The sequence below is a fragment of the Anguilla anguilla genome, chromosome 16 (genome assembly GCF_013347855.1).
Source record: "Anguilla anguilla isolate fAngAng1 chromosome 16, fAngAng1.pri, whole genome shotgun sequence".
In the NCBI taxonomy this organism is placed as follows: domain Eukaryota; kingdom Metazoa; phylum Chordata; class Actinopteri; order Anguilliformes; family Anguillidae; genus Anguilla; species Anguilla anguilla.
In genome coordinates, this window is record NC_049216.1 from 36,135,927 (window position 1) to 36,142,681 (window position 6,755).

The following is a 6,755-nucleotide window of genomic DNA, read 5'->3' on the forward strand; positions in this document are numbered from 1 at the left end:
AACGTGTTTAATGCGCAGCTGAGTCATATTTAATGTGTTTAATGCGCAGCTGAGTCATATTTAACGTGTTTAATGCGCAGCTGAGTCATATTTAATGTGTTTAATGCGCAGCTGAATCATATTTAATGTGTTTAATGCGCAGCAGAGTCATATTTAATGTGTTTAATGCGCAGCTGAGTCATATTTAATGTGTTTAATGTGCAGCTGAGTCATATTTAATGTGTTTAATGTGCAGCTGAGTCATATTTAATGTGTTTAATGCGCAGCTGAGTCATATTTAATGTGTTTAACGTGCAGCTGAATCATATTTAATGTGTTTAATGCGCAGCTGAGTCATATTTAATGTGTTTAATGCGCAGCTGAGTCATATTTAATGTGTTTAATGCGCAGCTGAGTCATATTTAATGTGTTTAATGCGCAGCTGAGTCATATTTAATGTGTTTAATGCGCAGCTGAGTCATATTTAATGTGTTTAATGCGCAGCTGAGTCATATTTAATGTGTTTAATGCGCAGCTGAGTCATATTTAATGTGTTTAATGCGCAGCTGAGTCATATTTAATGTGTTTAATGCGCAGCTGAGTCATATTTAATGTGTTTAATGCGCACAGACGCCCCGCTCTGTGAGGCAACAGCAGGTTAATGAGAAACACACCGCCCTGCTTTGAGCTCGGGGAGAAGAGCGTAGTAATCTGCCCTGCCGACCCCCCCCTCCCAACGCCCCCCCCCCCCAGCCAACCCCCTGCCACGCCCCCAAGGCTGACCCGCAGCGCACTGCCACATCAGTCACCTGGAGCTGAGGAAGAGGAGTCAGCCTCTCATAATTACTGCAGTAATAACCGTTGTCTCACACTTCCGCGGATTCTCACCCCCCGCCCCCCCGCCCCAGTTCCCCCCCCCCCCCACCACCACCACCCAGCTACTGAGTCACTCAACACTTCATCTGTCTGCAGCTCAGACACTTTACATCTACAGAGAAAATTAAGTGCTTAAGCACCACTGTCCATGACCAAATGGTCAAATCCAGAACCAACACACATATGCACACACACCTACCCACACACACACACGCATACAGAGACACACACCCACACACACACACACACTCTTACCCACACACACACACACACACACACACACACTCTTACCCACACACACAAACCCAAAGCTTGACTCCACGGTTCTCTGACAGTAAGCGACGGCACACTCATATGCTCCAGTGCTGATAATGACAAAACAAAAGAGCAGGCCAACGCTGCCTCTCCTATTTATCACTATTTATAGATTACACAATTCACCAGAGGAGGCCCTAATTAACCTGCTCATATTCCACTGGGCCTGGAGTCACCGCACAAATGAGGGAAACAGGTGTTCCTTAATAACCGCCGCGTTCCTGCCAGCAGAGCGGCTCTGCGCTGGCGCTCCATATGCTTCCCAGCAGCGGGCCGGCGAAGAGGAGGACTACCCGCGCCCCGCTCCCCCGTTCCGCAGCGTTTAACGACCCAGCACAGCCCCGCTGAGAGGGCCCGGGGTGGGGGGGGGTGGGGGGGGGGGGGGGCGGGAGCAGGGAGCGCTGAATGGGGGTGGGGGGTGGGGTGGGCAGGAGCGGGGGGAGCGGGAGCGCTGGGAGATCAGACTCCGCAGGGGGGTGCAACTAATCGCCTTCTCTACTTCTCTATGTTCGGTTGATAGCGAGAGCCACGCTCGTATTCTGGCTGCATAGCCAGTGGAGAGTAGCACAAGCGCTTAAATGCACTTCCACCCCCATATGCACACACACACACGCATGCACGCACACACCCACACACACGCATGCACGCACACACCCACACACACACATGCAGAGACACACACACACACACACGCAGAGACACACACACACACACACACACATGCAGACACACACATGCGCGCACACACACACACACACACACACACGTGCTCATACATTCACACAAACAAACAAACAAATAAGAACAGCATGAAAAAGCCTTAAGTTATGAAAGCGATAATCCTTTGACAAATGTGTCTCTGTGATGCTGGATAAACGGCTACGTTTCGTGCCCAATTACAGACAGCTCCGCTCAGCGCTCACACACCAGTGTTTGGGTTCACGGGCCGGCGAGATCGATTTCCGTTTGTCCAACTGGGAACCCCCCAGCGCTCTCTAAGCGAGCCTGCGGTCCAAGCTGTGCTGTGCCCCCCCACCGGGCCCGCCCCCCCCAGGGGACACGCCGCCACTCTGACACACGAGCAGGCATCTGCAGCTAGCAGGAGCCGTCTGGAGGCAGCAGACGCTGAGAGAGGCTCCCACAGGCTGATTCCTCTTCACTTGTAGTGCTGGAAGCACAGCCATGTTTGTACTGCTGGAAGCACAGCCATGTTTGTAGTTCTGGAGGCACAGCCATGTTTGCTCTGTGAAGCGCAGTCAACCCGCCCACTAAATAATTTAGGTGCCCATCCAATATGCTTGACTGCTTTTTGAGTTCTTCAATAAACATACATCTAACTAAAGTATTAGAAAAAATGTTATCTGTTAAACACAACAATGTCTTTTCTGGATAAATTTATTCTCCAAAAGCAGGAGGAGGGGAGCAGGTATCTGAGGGCAGAACGCGTGAAGGAAATGTCCTAAATCACGTGGTTGGTCTCGACCCCTATGATAAATCACCCTGCACAGCATTTGTTTTTCTAGATCCATGATGTGTGTCTATTACAACTGTTACACACTGAGCTACGGTTGTGTTACATCTGCTGTGTGTGTTTTGGGCATCTGTGTATGCTGCTGATCTGAGCACCCAGGGAAATGCAGAGTAAATGACACACAGCACCGTGTGGCCGCGAGTGTTTGAGTGCACTGGAAAGGTGCACAATCATCATCAGTTCTAACACGAGCACGGACGAATCAGGTCAATGTGAGTTCCCGCCCTCTGAACATCTACGTGTTCAGGCTCTATACTGAACTTGGACAAAGGGCGACATTCAGAACTGAAGAATTAGTTGAAAGCAAGAAAAAAGGCTAAATAAGCCAAAACCTGTAGGTAGAAAATGCTTTTAAAATAATCTTGTTATAAACTCTGTGGACATGCGGTATTAATGAAGGCATCTTAAAAATTTATACTGAAGATTTTTTTTTTCATATTATCAACCAATTGAGCAGATCCCTTCCAAAGAGCACCTTCTATAGATCACTGGATTCATACGCTTTTGGAATTCTTTTTTCTCTCCCCATTTTGAAGAACTGCTGGAAATTGAACTTGGCATGACTTGAAAATATGACTAAGCCCTTTTGTTTGCTAGAAAATGGCACTCGATCTCTCCATTGCAGTCTATGGTGGCTGCAACTTTGGCAAAAGGAGGAAGCAGTCAGAGTACGTCCATTCAGGTATTCGATCAATCAACATCGACATAATCAAGTGCGACTGGACATTACTTTACAAAGAGCCTAGTAACTAAGTTTTGTGTTAAGGAAACGTTACAAAAAAGTTTAGTAGCTACTAGGTCATAACTAACTAGTAGCTACTGAGACTGTAGTGTGAGCTTTATGTTCCAGCTTATGGGAGAACTTAGGCAAAGCTGGTGCAACCCCACACAGAACCCAAGGGCTCTGCACATTTCTCAACAAACAGAACAAAACCCAAGACTCCCTGTATTTCTGAAGCAGTCCAATGAGGACGAAGGGCACAAAACGAGGTCCAATCGGAAAAGAGGGCGGTCAGTATGGATGGGAAGTTATGATCGCCATGCGATTCCACAGCTGAGCAGTGCCTCCCCGGAGAAACTAATCCCCGGGGGGGGGGTTAAAGTGCACAGATTCCACGTGCGGGGGGGCGGCATTGGCTGCGGGTTCCACATGCCGAATTCCCACACTGCCTAAACGTTGCGTGTTTCACTGCCCCCCCCAGGAATGACCGAGAGAGAACAAACACTTCCGCTCCCGAAAAAGGCATTTCCATAAAGCGCTGAGTCACTCTGTCTGTCACAGCGCACGACGCAGAATGAGCCCGGTACTCTCAGCGCTCTCCAGCGTCAGCCATCCACGAGAGGGCAGAACCTTCATCACAGAGGTCTTCATCACAAGCGCTGACCTGCGGTTTGAAACATTAATCATCAAACGGCTGAATGAAAATATCGCTTTGAAGTATAAACAAGCGTGTGGAGCTTTCACTGCCCATTTGCCAGAGGAGCGCTTCACACTGACGGCGTCTGATCACTGAAACGACGGGGTCTGAGTCAGTCAAGCCCAGGCCCCCGTTTTAATCTACCTGAATAAAAGAGTCGGGCACGAGCAGGAGGCCAGAACCCGAGGAGCTCCACGGGGAGAGCTCGGAAAACGAGCTCCTCGTTCGCCTTTAACATCTGTCTCCCAACTTAGCATTCCGCTCAGGGTTAGATCCAAACGTACTCCCAGATTCAATTAAAACTTGAATTAAATTTCAATTAAAGTACAGCGATTAGCAAAATTGACCCGCCAAACCACGTACTTGTGATTACACTTGCACCGATTGATTCCAGGCTGACCTTGTCAAACTGTGGCTTGAGTTTGAAGGTCGGCAATCAGCGGCCCGAGCTAGCCAGCCTGCGTGAGAGAAGGAAAAGCCGACTGATTGAATTTATCCGGAGAGTCAAAGTCAAGGACAAATGTAGTTTGAATACAGACCAGAGAGACGGAGAGATGGACAGACAGAGATACAAAGACTGGGAGACAGAGACAGAGGGACAGAGAGACAGACATGGGGAGACATACTGCATCAGAGACAGACAGACAGATATGGAGGGACAGACTGAATCAGAGAGACAGGCAGGGGGAGACAGAGAGACAGACACAAGGAGACAGACTGCATCAGGGGGAAAATGGTAAATGAGACCAGCGACATTGCCCCTGCTGAGGAGGAGGAGGAGAGGGAGGAGGAGGAGGAGGAGGAGAGGGAGGAGGAGGAGGAGGAGGAGGAGAGGGAAGAGGAGGAGGAGGAGGAGGAGAGGGAAGAGGAGGAGGAGGAGGTGTTAAAGGAGCAGGGACACTGGTTCAGATCAGATAGCAGACACGCAGCCCTCATCAGTGCTCATTAGCAGTGCTGAGACTCCTGTCAGAGCGTATCTCTGTGACAGAGAGGGGAGAGACTAAATAAGTTAACACTGCGCTCCACCACCGCCGTGACACCAAAGCCAACACCACACAACCCACGGGCGGGGGGGGCGGGGGGGGGGCTGCGCCTCAAACTTAAAGAAATAATGTCAACAAAAAAACTAATCAGCAAAAGCAAGGGGTGACAAAGAACAAGCAGCTCATTAGTCCCGTCCCGTCCCATCACCCCCCCCCCCCCCCCCCCGTGTGTGGAGGGAACCAGGAGGACGCTCAGGTACAAACAGCGTATGAAAAGGCAACAGGTGCTAAGGGTGGTGGGGGGACATTAAACAGAGAAGTGGATGATGTAGGAAAGGCTGTGTGGATTACTTTGCATCATAAGCTGCCATCAGTAAAAACCTCCACCAAACACTAAGAAACTCCCCCCCACCAAAAGAATGAGCAGCAAGGCATTGCAGGGATTTATAAGACATTCTGAGGAGTATTTCTCATCCTGGAAGATTTATAATAGATTTATATCACCCTTTATATCCCCAGCATCTCTCCTTCTGATTTTACCTTCACAACACAAACCAAGGGAACAGACTACCTAAAAAAAAAAAAAAAAGCCTACTTAATTTAAAAATGACAGGTTCTTCCATCCTTCAAATAAACCACCCACATCCAAGGTTGGTATGGCAATAAAATGGAAGCCATTTGCATTGACCCGTTTGCCAGCATACTTTCCTGGAATAAGTGCATAATGGCAGCCAAATGGTAAGCACCAAACGGGCAATAAATAGGACCGAGGCGAGCGCACAGGAACAGTGAGTCACCGGAGCTTTTCTGGTCTGTGCACATCTGAGTAGTACGTCTTACTGACCCCAGCGTGGGTGAGTCATGCTCTAAGATACACAATATATCTGCAAGAAAGCTGATCTGAAGCTCCATAATTTGTCAACAAAAAAAGCTAAAAATTTAACGCTCCAATATCTGTCTACAAGAGATTCAAGATTTGAAGCTTCAAGAATTGTCTGGAAGAAAACCATGATTTGAAGCACCAAGATACTGTATATCTACGAGAAAGCAAAGGTTTGAAGCTCCATGATTTGTCTACAAGGAAGCCAAAATTTGAACCTCAAAGGTTTGTGCACAGAGGGCTAAGATTTGAAGATTCCAAGATTTGTGTACGAGAGAGCAAAGAATCTTAAGCAACACCTAGTTACAGTAGGGCTGATTGTTATATTTAACCACATAATTTCCTTTCTTCTGTTCCACATGGTAATTTCCCTTCTTTCGTTTCCCTTCACTGTAATGCGGTGATTATGTGGGCTATCACACCCTACACCAACATACGAGAGAGAGAGAAAAGATACGTGCACCGCAAAGCCTGTTTTCCATGTATTAAAATAGCTATGTGGCTAATGATAAGTTTGTAAAATAGAATGTAAACAAATAAAAAATACAAATCACGGAACCAAAGTCATACGGACAAGCAGAAATAATAATTGCTACGATGTAACCGAGCTCAGATTTATAGGACTGGACTGAGTAAATGACCCTCGTCGGCATGGGGTCAAAGGTCAAACTTTACTACAACAGGAGGCTTAGTGGAGTTCTGCTCATTACACATGCTGAGGTAGCTCCAGGCCATCATTGGGCATCACCTCTGGCTTACATCTAATTCACTGG

General features: G+C 48.0%; 1 long non-coding RNA gene across 1 annotated transcript; it reads right to left on the reverse strand.

Annotated features, from left to right (window-relative positions):
* Window positions 1-3,790: 3,790 nt before the first annotated feature.
* On the reverse strand, window positions 3,791-5,673 carry LOC118214962. Its single transcript, XR_004762732.1, has 3 exons — window positions 5,643-5,673; window positions 4,483-4,577; window positions 3,791-4,086 (listed from the first exon to the last, which is right to left on the reverse strand). It is a non-coding gene; the product is annotated as an uncharacterized LOC118214962 (long non-coding RNA).
* Between the last annotated feature and the right edge of the window lie 1,082 nt (window positions 5,674-6,755).